This window comes from Crocuta crocuta, unplaced genomic scaffold (genome assembly GCF_008692635.1).
Source record: "Crocuta crocuta isolate KB4526 unplaced genomic scaffold, BGI_CrCroc_1.0 scaffold131, whole genome shotgun sequence".
In the NCBI taxonomy this organism is placed as follows: Eukaryota; Metazoa; Chordata; class Mammalia; order Carnivora; family Hyaenidae; genus Crocuta; species Crocuta crocuta.
The window spans coordinates 16,010,661-16,026,886 of NW_027528977.1; positions in this window are offsets into that span (position 1 = coordinate 16,010,661).

Consider the following 16,226-nt stretch of genomic DNA (forward strand, 5'->3'; position numbering starts at 1 on the left):
ACCAACAGAAATATTGGCTAAATAAAAAATTGAATTATTTAACTAATTTATTGAGCAAATATTACATACCATATATTTACAAGGACTCAACATTTGTTGTTCTTTCAATCCTTAGAAAAATACATGGTATAAGGTTTATTATCCATACTTCTCTAGGCCTTGATACATTAACCTGTAATCCAAAGTAATCTCATAATTTCCTTTCATATTTAATAATCTGTGATCTTGTTCATTGCTTTCTGTGTCCTGTTCAGGGCCCCATTTTCCAGACCAAAGATCATGATGGTTAAGGGTCTTGGCTTTTTTTTTAATAGTTTATTGTCAAGTTGGTTTACATATAACACCCAGTGCTCATCCCCACAAGTGCCCTCCTCCATGCCCCTCCCCTCCTACCCCTACCCCCCCCATCAGCCCTCAGTTTGTTCTCACCATTCAAGAGTCTCTCATGGTTTGCCTCCCTCCCTCTCCTCCACTATTTTTCCCCTTCTTCTCCCCCATGGTCCTCCATTAAGTATCTCCTAATCCTCCTATATGTGCAAACATATGGTATCTGTCCTTCTCTGCCTGACTTATTTCGCTCAGCATAACACTCTCAAGTTCCATCCATGTTGCTACACAAGGCCAGATTTCATTCTTTCTCATTGCCATGTAGTATTCCATTGTATAGATAAACCACATCTTCTTGAGTCTTGGCTTCTCTTAGACAAGGCTTGTAGGTTATTTTCCCTTGATCTTGTATGTAGATCAGCCGTCCACAGAAGGTATAATAATACTGAGTCAGCATTTTCATTGACCTGGAGGTCAATAGAGCACATTACTTGGAGTGCATTACCTAAAGAGCTTATGATGGAAGAGGCCTATGTAAGCAGAGAAGTGTACCACATATACCCCTGCAAAGCACCAACCTACTCAGGTGCTTACTTTGCATTGACTCATACTAATCTATTGAACATATGTTATATTCCAGGTGCCAGGATTATAGAAATTTTCTACCCTAAGGTGTTTCTAGTTTATCCAGGTAGACACACAGGTAAATCAGCAAGTACAATCTAGTACGCTATAGAGTGAAGGGCTAGGGCTATAAAAGTATAGAATAGGGGCATCTAAACAAGTCTGGAAGGGTTGGGAAAGGCTTCCTGGGAAAGGTGATGCTTCGACTGAGTATACAAGGATGACAAATGTTTAGCCAAAGGAAGAAAGTGGAAGGAGGAAGAAAGTGTGCCGAATTATAAATGTCATTCCTGTTTGTGCACAGCAAGAAAGAGGGCAGTATGTATCAAGATACTTCAAAATGAATGTAACTCTTCATCTGTTAATTCCACTTCTATGAATTTATCCTGCAGAAGTTAGTAGACATGCACTTAAAGATTTATGTGTATAGATTCTCTTTGCTGTATGATTTATAATAACAAAAATAGAAATAGCTTAAATGTTTATAGTGAATTGGATAAATGAATCCATATGATTGAATATAATAATGCAGCCATTAAAAGCTATATTTAATAAGAGGAAAGTGCTCAAGCTATAGTAAGTAGGGAAAAAGTAGTTTGAAATATGATTCCAATATTGTGTTAAAATTGGATGTAGAGTAGGACAAATGCATATTAGTTATGTAAGTTCTGCATGGAAAAATATTGGAATGAAATGCATCAAAATGGTCAGTGGATAGTAGAAATATTGATTTGAAATTTTTCTCTTTGTATTCCCTTAAATTTTCTACAGAATAATTCATTATATCTATAATTTTAATGTAAATTTAACCCCTCAAAACTGCAAAGTGTTGTTTTCTGCCACCCACACATCCCGTAAGCATCCTGTCAGATACCCCAATCATGCTGGGGCCTCAATCTCTATGTCACCTTCTCTACCTGGGTTTGTGCACATGTCTGCAAGAGATACCAGAAACAATTTCAAAATGGTATTTCTATTCCAGAACCCACAACTTTTCTTTTTTCCACATCCATTTCCACCCTCTTGTCTCTCTTTTTTCCCAGAAGTATCCCATTCTGCCCAAGTGCCTCTCTTGATCAACCATACTTTTAGGGAATAAAATAGAGCTATAGGGATAGCTAAATATTCCTAGATATTATTATAACCTCCATCTTACTGATGGGTGCACCAAGGCCTGAGGGAAATTCAAGAACAGGCCCAAGTTCACCTAATTATTAAGTGCTGGAACATGGATTTGAGTGCAGGAAGTCCTTGTGCACACTACAAACTCCTAAAGAGATGTTGATATGTAACCAGGAGCAGAACATTTCCCAAGAAGGTGTGTATTTTAGTAGAAGACAAAATTCTCAACTGACTTAGACCAATGCAATGGGACTGAGATGAAAAAGTTACTATTAGAGAGTGCTGGGCCTCCCATTCCAATGAGATGCTAAGGGTCTTCTGTAGACCTGTTGACATGTGGATCTTTATGTTCCTATTTCTTTGAAGCTCACTTCTGGGCAAAACGCCCATGGAATAATAAGAATTAGGCTCCTGCATGTAGCTGATAGGGTGTGCCTGTAGAAAGGGCACATAGAACTGTGTTCCGTGATTCTGCAATTTCATGAGCCTCCGTGTTATTATTTTTCCCAAGTTACGGAGGAGAAAACCCAATCTGTAAATGGTTATATGAAGAAAAAAAGAAAAAAAAGCTAGCTTGCAAAAGAAGCTGGCCAGAGCTTTTAGCAGGTTGAGAACCCTGGATGGATCAGTTCCTGTGTGAGCAATCCTGAAGAGGTCCCTCAGTGGGACAAACCCTTTCTATTCAGGTCTGCATGGGCTGCAGAGGCAGAGGCCTAGGCTTTATGACGAAGTTAGCTGCCAGCTTTGCGTAAGCTGAAGTTCCAGGGAGCTTCAGCTCATTGGCATTCACCAGCTCTACCGAGTCCAAGGTGACCTTTTACATTTATGCCAGTGTGTTCCATCCAACTCAGAGTGCTTGGTGGGTTATGCAGCCCTCTAAGGGAACGTTTTGGACTGCCTGAAAAGAAAATCAATTGTTAGAGGGCCAGGCTTCTGGCCAGGAGATTTCTTTTGGGCTTTAATGTAGGTAGCCTAAAGCCAGGATAATAGCTGCAGTAATATTAATAATACCCAGTTCAGTTTCGCATACATTGACTCAGGGGCAAAAGAAGCATTTTAAAGCCTACACTGAGATGCTCAGCCTATTGTCTTTTTCACGGGAAGGCATTGCCTTATCAGTCATTTGATTTCCTCTCCATACTTGCTTTGTACCTTGAGTCAATAGGACAGGATGAGTATGACCCTAAAGGCCTGTCCCCACTCCACCGTGTTTCTAACACAAGGTATGAGTCACCTAATACAGAACCAAGACACAAAGACCATAAGCCCATGCTATCAATTTCCAAAATGTGAAACAGAAAGATCATTCTAATGGATACCTACAAAATTGTTGTCCCACCTTATGACTAGAAAAAAGGCAGTTGAGTTGAGAAAAAAGTAGGAGATTCAAAACTGTGAGACTGATAAACACAGCAGACTCCACTTATCAGAAGGAGCCAAATGGCAGCTAAAATAGCACCCATTTCTCTTTGTCACTGTCAACCAGTGAGGATGAACAATCATCGGCTGGGTGGTCTCCAGTAATCAAGAAATGATTGTCTGGGCTTAAGACCTCCATTCAACCACCCCATGCACACAGCCCAGGATTTAATGGCCCAGGATTCTCAACATCCTTGAATGGACTTTGTACTCCTAGAGGCCATGTCTTGGTATGAGAGGGAAGCTCTTGTCTCATCCTGGTGGGACTAGATAGAAGCAGACATGGAATTCTTTTTTTTTTTTTTTTTTNGGAATTCTTATGATACCGGAGGCAGAGGTGGAACTCACAGACACAGGTGTGTGTGTGTGTGTGTGCGTGCGCACGCGTGCATGCACACCCACCCACTCTGTTATCCTCACAGTCTCAGCAGCAATGAGTAGTTGGAAAGAGTCCCAAGCAGGGTATAGAAACCTCCATTTGGTAGTGACTCACAAGGAACTTTCCTATGTCTTAGGGTAAGTCTTTCCAGTTTCCTCTCTGCATATTGGCTACCTTAAGCAAAATAACAGTCCAAGTGATTTCCATCAACTCTGCAGTTAAATCATCTGCTCTCCCTTTTCCTAACATATGCCCTTGGGCAAACTGACCTTCACCTCTATGAATGTCAGTTCCTCATATATTCATTGGGGATTGAAATGCTTATTCAGGAAATAAAATAAGACATACATAAAACAATTGTTTTTCAACTCTGGTGCATGTTGGAGTAATCTGCAGAGCTTTAAAAATACTGATACTTCAATCCCACCTCCAAAAATATAATTTAGTTGGTGTGCAGTGCAGCTTCCAGGTGATTTCAATGTGAAGCCAAAGCTGAGAACACCTAATATAAAAAGAATAGCACATTTTCTGGCCCCTAAATATGCATTTGATGATGGAAGTTCTTAGATAATGTCCCGCCACCCCCTCCAGGAAGGTTCCTGATGGTAGAAACTTCAGTCTTGGTAAAGAAATCTTTGGCCATTAATGTGACCACTAAAGCCATGGCAAATGCAGTCAAATGTGTCCATGGCAGAAGGATTCAGATGAAATAATATGTGTTTAAGCCCTTTTTTTAAAAAAAAAATAAGTAATACTTGTTCTCAATGTAGAAAATTTGGAAGCCATAGAAAATTATGAATTCCATCACTGAGGGCCAACCACCGTTAATAATTTGATATATCTTCTAGTTTTTCCCTACTATAGCTAAACTGAACAATTATGCTAATCAATAGGTATTTACTAGTGTTTATTATGTATCTACCATATACCAGCACTTTTTGGACTGCTAAACTAATTTATCACAGTGAATAAGACAAACTAGAATATAATTTTGCATTCTACTTTTTTCACTGGACATTTTAGTTCAAGTGTGTTTTACCACCTTATTAAATATTCTTATAAATCCATAGTTGTTAAGGGCTAGATCATAATACATTTCATGATCATACCATGATATAGCCACTGTTGGACATTTAAATTACTTCTTATAACTGTTCAGATCTTGGAAATAAATTTTAAAGGATTTCATTGGAGAAATTTTAAAATATTATTTCTACATCTTAGCTGACTATCTTTTACCTTTTGAACTCAGCCACTTTTCATGAAGCATGTTTCCCCTGATATCCGCATGGCTCCCTCCCTTCAGATCTTCACTCAAGCTTCACCTTTGGAATGAGGTCTTTCTCTGGGTCTCCCTAACCACATCTTGCTTTATTTAACTCAGTAGCACTTGTGTCATACTGTTTATTTTGATTTTTGAATTTTGTTTATTATCTGTGTGTGTCTATCTGAACACAAACTCCACAAGAGTAGAGATGGTTCTTCAGTTCTGTTCACTACTATATCCCTGGTGCTTAGAGGATTTGCTGTATGAATAAGAACATTTGTCACAGACCATGCCCAGCAAAGATGAGAAGGACTGAATTGGAGGTACTGGAAGAAGGCCTGTGTGGCAGAAACCTGGAGAACAATAGAGCCCAATTTCAGAATAATGTTCATGAGTAAACTCTCTTCTACATTTGACTGTTCTCTTACCAAACTTGTCTTGGGACCTAGCATTAGAAATGCCTTGCTCTGGGAAGCTGAGAGTAAGTTTCCTGCATCAGCATTGAAATCTCTTTTTCTTCAGAAAAGTTGACCCTGAGATTGTTTACAGTGATTGGTCCAGCTCAGTATCCATAGGTAGAAGTAACTCCCAAGATTTAAATGGCCCAAAACAGCCATAAAGGCCTGGGCTCAAGATGTCAACTGTTGGTAGGAAGTGTTTAGTATCAGCCAAACAAGGCCTTTGTCTTTTTGGCAGGTGGGTCCCTGAGAAGGTGAAAGGATAACTCGTGTTCCATGAACCTGAGTCCAGCCTCCTTGGGGAACTCTCTGTTTATTTACACTCAGAATGGCAGACAGATCAATGAAATCCATTCTCAATCCCTAAGCCTTGTTAAGACATCACTATGAACCAGCCTAGGATTGAGGCATTTAGTGAAATGTTCTAAAGACAGCAAAAGGGCAGGGAAGGTGCCCAGTAGTTATGTTGTGTCTGCCAAGCCAGGATCTGATTTATTTATTTGTTTATTATTTGTTTGTATACTATAACTCAAGATAAAGCACACACAATTTTTAAAAAAATCAAATAAGGTAAAGTATTAAAAGTTGAAATTTTCCCTTCCCCACATGGCTGTCAGCTCTCTACTCTCCTAGCTTTCCCCACCCAAAGGAAACCACTCATACAATTTTTTATACAATATTTTCAGAAATGTGTGCTTGTTTGTGTACGTTTATACAAATGGAAGTATACTATATGTTTTATGTATAAAACTTTTTTTCTTAATATAGCATAACAAATGTTCCATAACCAAATAGATCTTAATTTTTTAAGTACTTTATCATAATCTATTATTTAACTGAACTATAATTCATTTAACCAACTTTCTATTGGTGGAGTTTAGATGTTTTGAATTCCTGCAATTATAAAAATTGCTATAATGAATAGCCTTACATATGTTTTTAATAATCTTTTTTCCTGATTATGAAAAAATACTGATCTGTATAGATAAATACAGATAAAGAAAATAATAACATTTATCTAGAGATCACCATCATTAATATTTATTTCCTTTGTCTTTCTTCTTAGTACTTTATTTTTATGTTAATTTGTACAGTATAGTATTCTATTCTTAACTTTTACTTGTTGTGATCATTTTCTCATGTCGCTAAACACTTCAAAAGCAACGTTTTAAGTGTTTTCCATCATATGGCTATATTTTGATTTATTGAACTATTGTCCTACAATTGGACATTCTAGTTGTTTTTGTTTGTTTGTATATGTAGTACTTCAACACATTTCTTCATAATCTTTGTCTGGGTTTCTACTTCTACTAAGGGAAGGTTACTTGAAAAGGAGAATGAACTTTGCTTTAGACCCTTACCACACATTTTCTTTATTTTATTTTATTTTTATTTATTTCTAGGAGAGAGAGAGAGACAGCATGAACAGGGGAGGGTCAGAGAGAGAGGGAGACACAGACTCTTAAAGAGGCTCCAGGCTCTGAGCTGGCAGTCAGCACAGAGCCCGACGCGGGGCTCGAACCCACGAACCGCGAGATCATGACCTAAGCAGTCGGACGCTCAACCGACTAAGCCACCCAGGCGCCCCCTTACCACACATTTTCATCTTGCTTTCTAGATAATCTGTGTCAATTTACGCTGCTGTCAAGATGCCAGTAAATGCCATCTCACCTACCTTTTGCTAACATTGTATGGTAGTTATTAGGCCTGCTCACAAATATTTTCCTTCTCCTCCTTCCGGGCATAATGTCAAATGGTTACATTCCTACTGCCTTAAAGTTAAAAGTGACTGTGTAACTTGGTTTGGTCACTGAAATGCAAGTAGAATTGACATGTGTCATTTTTAGGTAGAAGTTGATGAGGCAGTGTGAAATCACTGTTTTCCCCCCAGTCACATCCAGAGACTTTCTGGATGGTGAAGGTACTATCTGCCTAAGTTTCTGAAGGAGGAGATGCAGTGTAAAACTCTCAGCCAACCCTCACTGGACACTTTGCATGAATGAGAAATAAACCTTTGTTTTTAAAAGGCACTAGAACTTAGGGTATTTTTAAATGGGGTTCTTCATGAGACTTAAGCCTTAATGCCCTAAGGATCTGTTGTATATGATGAATTATCTTTTCTCCTATTTCTCTAAATGGTACTAGTTATGCATTTTCCCCAAGCTTTGTATATGCCTCTATAAATAGAACAATTGAATTCCTTCAGTTAATATCATTAAATGTGCATCTGTTTCCTGCCAGGACCTCAACAGTTATAATAATTAACATTTATTGTGTTCTCACTATGTACCAGGTGTGGGTGCTATACACTTCTTATTTATTACTTAATGCAATCTTTATATGATTTTATTCCTGTTTTGCAGAGAGTGAGATTAAAACTCAAAGAGCTTAAGTAATCTGCTTTTAAAATGTAACCTTACTACACTGGTGGTCAATGGTATAGTTAGCTTGAAACCATGTCTTTCTGACTCTAGGTTTTATAGTACATTAACTCTGCTTCTCCATTCCTAATTTTTTTTTACTGTTTTTTATTTATTTCTGAGAGAGAGAAAGAGAGAGCGTGAGCAGGGGAGGGTCAGAAACAGAGGGAGACACAGAATCTGAAGCAGGCTCCGGGCTCTGAGCTGTCAGCACAGAGCCCCATGTGAGGCTCAAACCCATGAACCATGAGATCATGACCTGAGCTGAAGTCAGATGCTTAACCAACTGAGCCACCCAGGCACCCCAGCTTCTCCATTCCTAACAGTCTGCACTGGGTATCAAGAGCAGGGGTCATAGTAGATCTTTTTCAGACAGGACCTAACCATCAGATAAATTTAGTTTTATTTTTTCTGGGTTTTAAAAATTGTAAAGTTTCATAGAAGCCTCTGTTTCTGGCTTTTACTGATAAACCAGATCTGAAAACAATGGGGCTCAATTGTGCAGAAACAGTTGTCTGGACCCAAATAGCAGCTTCCTCCTTTAGGTGGAGTATGAGACCTGTTGTCTCTAGAGTCCCCACCACTCCCTTTTATCTTATAACTAAATCACTGGTTCATGACTGCTACCCATTCAGCCTCTAGGGTCACTGGGTTTGTGAATCCTGACCTTGAATCTCATTGTGGTACTGCGCAAAGAGCGCCTCACTAGAAAGTAAGCTCTCGAAGGCAGGAATTGTCTGTTTTCCAACTGTATCTCCAGGACTTGGAATAGTGCCTAGAGGATTCTAGATTTGCAGTAAATATTTGTGAATGAATGAATGAATGGTGTCTTTGGGTGGACCAGGTGTTTTGAGGGTGGAGCAGCAATCCAGTTGAGGCTCTCAGTAGCAGCAGTAGTCAAGAAAATTCCTCTGACTGAGAAATATGTGCAAAGCCATCTCATACTAAATCTCCTTTTTTGTCTGACTTCATACCGTGAAGGTTCCTGCTCTTCTCCTGGCTGAACTTGAGTTTGAACACAGATGTGCTGAATGTTACAGACTCCACTTCCCTTACCTTCCCTTTTCTGCCCACTGGAATTTCTACCCTGCTATCCTGAGGCCCCTACAAGTATAAGCTCTTAACATATCTGAATTGCAGATAATTTTCGTTGTTTTTCAAGAGCTTTCTATTCCCAACCTCCCTTGTGAGATTCTACCATCCAAGAAAATTGCTTTACATTCAGAACTCAAGATGCTTTGGGTAGGTTCTAGGCAAAGAAAGGATATTTGAACGTAGATGAAAAGTGTTAAGAATAACTGGGCTTGAAAATCACTGGGCTGCTGCATTAGTGGAGATGGGATTTGTTGGATCCAGAGACAGGGACAGAGGAGATCTTTAGAGACTTTCTCTTCCTCTGCTTAGATCCATGTGGAGCCCAGAAGACGTGAATTTCATCCTCCTGTTTCTGCTGTGACTCCATAAGAGGGGATTTGGGCACACTGGGGCAGTGGATCCTCTATCTCACCTCTGTAGTGTGACCCACACAAAGCATTTAGCTTGTGGGCTTGCTCATTCCTCAGCATGTGCTTGTGGAAATAAGTTTTCTCAGCATGTGCCAGCAGAAGTAAGTTTTGCTGCAATATAGTAGCAACTTTCTGTTAACAGTGCAGAGCCTTCCTTGGGAAGAAGTGAACCCCAGTCACTGGAGGTTCTCAGGGGAGTAGCAACCCTCCCCAAGCCTGTGCTCTGTGCTTGACAGAAAGCTAGTTGCATACCTATTATCTCTTTTAATTCTTACCCTATTTCATAAATAGAGAAGCAGAGGCTCAGAGAATTTCAATAACTTGCCCAAAGTCACATAAACAATAAGTAGAAAAGTCAGAATTTAATCCGGAAGTCCAAAATTGCTTGCTCTTGATATCTGCATAGAGAAGAAGGAAAGGCCATCCTGGAAGAGATGCAATGTGCCTGTATTAGACAGAGATATGAAAGGATGGGATATTGAGGCAAGTGGGGAAATTAGATTGCAAATTGCACCAGGGGTACCTGTCATGGGGAGAGGGGCCAGCTTTCTTTTTTAAACAACTTTTATAATACTTTTAGAAATATGAGAAACAAATATATAAGCTGTTCTTGGATATTGCAGTTAAAGAAGCTGAAAGATTTTTAAGATCCAGACAGTGAATAAGGAGCCCATGTTCACTTAACATTTTCACCACTTAATCCTTAAATCTTCCTTTGCCCACCCACACTCTTGCAGCTAGGGCCAAAGAGGCCTTGGCTTCTCTTACCCAGAAACTGGAGCTGCTTCTGTGGTGAGCCACAGCTCCCTGGGGCCTGGCCTCTGATGAGAGTTAGTGACGTCATCTTCAGCAGGAGTTTCAGATGGAGAAGTCCCCAGGGACCTTACAATCAGTATGTCTCCTGCCCCTGTCGCCTTCCCAGACAGAAAATATGTTCATTCCATGAGTTTTATATGTTGCTCTAATATCTCAGCTTGCCACTGAGCTTGACATCCCTTCTTACTCTCATCTACCCTCCAGCCCCACCCTATTTCATCAAAGCCCAGCTCAAGTTTGGTGAACTTCAGAGCATTTCAGCAATAAAAATGCCCAAAGTTGGAACATACTCCCTTTGTCCTTTGTGGCTTCTTCAGTGACTAGGGAGGAGAGATGGGGCTCCAGAGTAACTCCTCCCTCCTCACCTCTTTTTAAGGACAGCAGATGCTCTTTTATCTGTTTTAAATTTTGAGCTTCTGCATATAATTATTTTTGAACTGGGACTGAAAGAATTCAAAACCTACTTCCTTACAGAATGTCTCTGCAGAGGTGGTAGGGATTCTTGGGAAGCTGTCTAATTGTTTCATATTTCCCAATCCTCCTTTCCCTCCTGTTTTTCCTTTCTTGGACAAAGCTGTATGGGACCCATCTGGCAGGGCAAATGGGAGCCATAATGTGAGCTCATGGAAGGAACATGAATAACTGTCACTTCCTGGCCCCACTTGCATTACTGAAAAGGTGGATGGAGGAGAATTATCATGCATCTCATTAAATCAATATTTTATTTCCTCCCTGCCCCCAGCTACTTTCCCAGCTTTGATCTCTGTGCCTCTGGAGCAGAGCTGAACAGGTGACTTTCACAATGCAAATTAGGATCACTGGGCTCTCTGCCCAGTCTTTGATCTCCTACCTAAAGAGAAGTCTCATAGGGAATGTCATGTGCCCTGGTCCTTTCTCACCCACTGTAACCTTGGGTTAAGGTGGAGCTTGTGGAAGGACTTTCCTTTCCTCATGTAGAAGAGTAATACAACTCATAGCAGCAGTCATTAAACTATCGGAGTTATATAATTCACACCATATGAGGCACTGGAGGGGCTAGAGAGGAAAGGGCATCTTGTTGAAAAGATTTTATTTATTTACTTATTTTTACTCAAATATAGGTTAAGAAGCTGTCTTTCGAGCAAGGACAAGAGCATTGGGAAATAATAGATTTCCCCACCTGCCTTATATTGAGGGCTGCTTTACTGAGTCTGATCAAACCTATATACCCTCACCCTCCATTTCCCAAATGTTTGTAATTCTTATGGCCCATTTTATACTGTCTGCCTTGATGCTTAGCCCTGAGTCTGGGGTAGAAGAAGGGCAGGACATAGAGGGAGTGGGAAGCCTGGAACCACCTTTCCTTAAGAGAAGTGCACGTTGATCAAGAAAGGGAGATAAAAGCATTTCCTAACCTTTTCAGTTTTGGGGCTTGTGGGGAAAAGCAGAGAGATAGAGGGAGGAGAGTGAAGGAGAGGCATGACTGTTGCCAACTCTTGAAAACTTAGAATTTGGTGATGAATACTTGGTAGGTAGGGATTTGATACTATCCTGCTTCACATTTCAGACTCTGAGTGCATCAATTTGCCCTCATTAAGTTGAATAAATTTAGGTTCATGAACAAAAACTCCTATGTTGTCTTTATATTTCTAATTACATTACAGAGTTGTGAAAACCCTAAGTAGTGCAAGTATTTATCCATGCACTATCTTCTGGAAACTTCTTTCCTCCTCTATTGCCAGGTATTTATTTCAGTGTCTTTCTAGTTGTAGTTTGTTTGATTGATTGATTAGATTTTTTTTTTTTTAAGAAAGGAGATCTCCTCAAGTTTCCTCAAATAAAAGAATGGTATTTTGAATATTGATGTGGCACTGCTAAGGGGTAGAAATCTTGGACACCATGGAAACCCTGGGAACTGACACTTCTCTTGGAAACTGTACTTCTCTCTGTCCATTTTCATCCTTTTCTGTAGACCTGCTCTGGTTATCTATTGCTGCCCAAGCCACTCTGAAAGGTAGTGACTCAAAATAACAATCATCATTATCCTTCCTAGTTTTGTGAGCTGACTACAATCTCCAGTTCTGACCTGAATTATTTTGTGTAGTTGCAGTCAGATGGCAGCTGGAGATAGAGTGATCTAAAGACTCAACTGGTCTGGACTTCCAAAATAACTCTCTCACATGGCCTGCACTTGATTCTGGCTGCTCTTACTGGCAGTTCAACTGAAGCTGTTGACTGGAAGAACTACATGTGGCCTCCCTATGTGGCTTGGATTTCTCTTTACATGACATCTGTGTTTTCTAAGAGAGACCATCCCAAGAACCAGCATTCCAAGAGACCTAGGTAGAAGCCACAAGGCTTCATTGGTCTATCCTTGGAAACCACACTCTATCACTTCCACCATGTGTGACAGGTAGCAAGGTCAGGCAAATTCAAGGGGAAAAGTCTGCAACAGAACATGAATACCAAGTTGGTATTGGGGTTGATTGGAGGGCCATTTTTGAAGACCAGTTACTATAGGACCATTTATTTGATTACCCATAGTTTCTGCTCCCTCATAACTTTGTTTTGCATGTAATCCCTCCCAATTGCTGCCCTGGCTTCTCTAGACTTGTTCCAAGACATTCTTTCAAGTTCCTATCCCTACTCTCACTGGTTTAATCACCTAGTTCACAAATTCCAATTTTTTTAATAATGGTTTTGTATTGTGCTTTATTTGTCACAATACATTTTTGTACATATGTTTTTTATTATTAAAGTATAGTTAACATACAATGTTATATAAGTTTCAGGTGTACAACATAGTGATTTGATAATTCCAAACATTACTCAGTGCTTACCGCAATGTGTAGTCACCATCTGTCACCATACAACATTATTCTAATATTATTGATTATATTCCCTAGACTCTACATTTCATCCCCATGACTTACTTATTTTCTAATTGGAAGTTTGTACCTATTAACTCTTTCACCTATTTCTCGCATCCCACCACACCCCATGTTCCACATATACACTTATTACATCTTTTATATCCATTCATCTATTAGTGGACACTTCGGTTGCTTCCATATCTTGGCTAATATAATAATGCTGCTGTGGGGCACCTGGGTTGCTCATTTGGTTGAGTGTCCAACTTTGGCTCAGGTCATGATCTCATGGTTCATGGGTTTGATCCCCGTGTAGGCTCTGTGCTGACAGCTTGGAACCTGGAGCCTGCTTCAGATTCTGTGTCTCCCTTTGTTTCTACCCCTTCCCCAAATAAATAAACATTAAATAATGCTGCAGTAAACATAAGGTTGCATATATCTTTTTGAATTAATGTTTTCATTTTCTTTGGGTAAGTACCCAGTAGTGGAACTACTGGATCATATGGTATTTCTATTTTTAGTTTTTTTAGGGAACTCCATACCGTTTTCCACAGTAATTTTACAAATTTACATTCCCACCAACAGTGCATGAGGGTGCCCTTTTCTCCATATCCTCACCAACACTTGTTATTTCTTGTCTTTTTTATTCTAGCTATTGTGATTAGTGGGTGGGGTGTTATCTCATTGTCATTTTTATTTTTATTTCCTTGATGATTTGTGATATTGACAAATTCCAAGTTCTTGATGGAACACTCTGTCCAGAGCTTCCCTGGACAACCTATGGATTGTTTATTTAATTTCTGTGCTATCAGTTATAGCCAGCTTTATGTGGGATCCAGTGGTACTAACATAGCAACCTAGGTTTGCCTTCTCATTAAGGTTATAAGTAGGACAATCACTCAAGAAGACACATCTTATACAAATTATTTTTGCTTCTCTCTTGCTCATAGGGTTTGATAATTAACTTTTAATAACTCTAAAGGGATCAAGAGTCCACAGAGGTCACTTCCAGAACCTCTGTCTTATATCTGACGTACAGTTTGCAGCTCTTGAATTCTGCCATATTATTCTATTAGGATAGCCTCTATATATCCTGGCATTTAACCTTGGCCTTTATTGTGTCTTATTGTTTGAATAGAAGATGGGGTCATGAATTCTGGACCCCTCCTTTTAGAGATGCAGAAATAGTGGTTTCAGAAGCATATTGATTACAAATTCCCTAAGTACATAAAGGCAGAGACAGATCAAACTCATTTCCTAAGACTCCAAATCTAACACCCCTAGTGTACCCTAGGAACAAGCAACTCAGGAACCAGCTAAAGTAAGTACACAGAGCGAAAATGATAACAGGTTGGCCTATGCTGATGCCACCTAACCCCATTCGGACAGGAAATACTACTCATTTTCCTCACAACCAGGTCAACTCCATGGTTGGCTGCCGGCATCTGCAGGTCCACCTGACCCTCACTCTTAACTTGATATGTAAGTTTTACTTAGCTCAATTCTCTACCAATCCCAGTGACCAGCATTGGCTCTGAATCTCCCATATTTACCCATGCTTCTCAAAGAGAAAAGGTCAGCATCTTGGCACATCTCTTTAAAGCCATATTCATGTGCTGCTATAGGCTCTCTGGGGATTTCAATAATATTCTGGGCTCAGTGACTTCAGCCTGTATAAATTCATGTAGTATTTACTTATATGGGAATTTTCAACCCCACTTTCCACTCTGGGCTAAAGAATTAGGCAAAATGCCTTGAATTTATCCTGGGAATCATAAAATGGTTTCTGCAGAGTGGTATTGGTTAAAAAATGGTTCTCCATATGGAACATAGAAGAGTGCTGGAGAACAACCTTCCTTAAAGATTTTTAAGATAAAAACAACAATGTTTATGGTTTAAGGATAAGTTGGGTGACAGGAGGAGCAAGATTTGTCAAGTTTCTTTCCAGGTGCAGCTCTTAGGAAGTAGTGTTTTTCTTAATAATGGTAAAGAAGAAGATACTACATTTCCCAATTTGATATATTTTTAAGACAGAGCTGTGGCTTTAGAGTCAGTCAGCTTTAGAGTCTAGTTGGACAAAATTGTGAATTCAACGGATCTACTGTTTTACCATTCCTTTAGGCACATTTTCACTTCCATATCATGGAAATCCTTTTCTCCCCCTTCCAGAGGAATTTCATTCCTTTACTCTGTTATCAAAACCTACTAAATTTCAAGCATAACCTAATGTATATTGAGTGATGATCATCATCTAATATATTAATTAATTTAAGAGAGGGAATTCTCTGATATTTCTAAAACTATGTTTATGTGTTGAACGTGGACCTCTCTGCCTGGTATGATATCATGGAAATAGCCAGACAGACCTTGACTGAATTTAAACAGTTATCACTTCTTAAGCCTCACTTTCCTCCTTTGTAAACCAATAGCTGTTAGGATGAACTCTGTGAAATTGTCAGTTTAGTGTCATATCCCTGATATTTCTCAGGGTTGTCATGAGTTTTAAATGAGATAATGTATGCAAAGTGTGTAGTGCATGGCTGACCACATGTCAGATGCTCCTCTGGTGTTAGTTCATTACTCTTGCTTATGCAAGTCTGTTCTAAAGCCATGACAATGGTATTGCTCTTTTTTTCTAAAAATGAAAAACAGGTCCCACCAATTCTCTATGGAAAGTCCTTTTATCTTTCACTTCTGTTTGTGGTTCACATGTTGAAACTTTGCTCATCTAAATAAGAGAGAGCTACCAAACTGGTAGGATTTCCTTATATCCAGAATTTTGTTGTAATAACTGATAATGGCTTCTTCCCCTCCCCTCCCCCTGCCTTTTTTCCCCCTTGAAAATATGCTTTGACCCAGAAACTGGTTATTTACAATACGTATGCTCCAGAAATCCCTTGTAATGAACCATACAAATCTATTTGTCCTGCTGCTACTATAATTGCCTATATCTTATTATAACTTAATATGTAACAGATTTTTTTTTGGCGAAGCCAGAAGCAACTGAGCATTCACTGAAAACGCAGATGCTGAAGGTTGT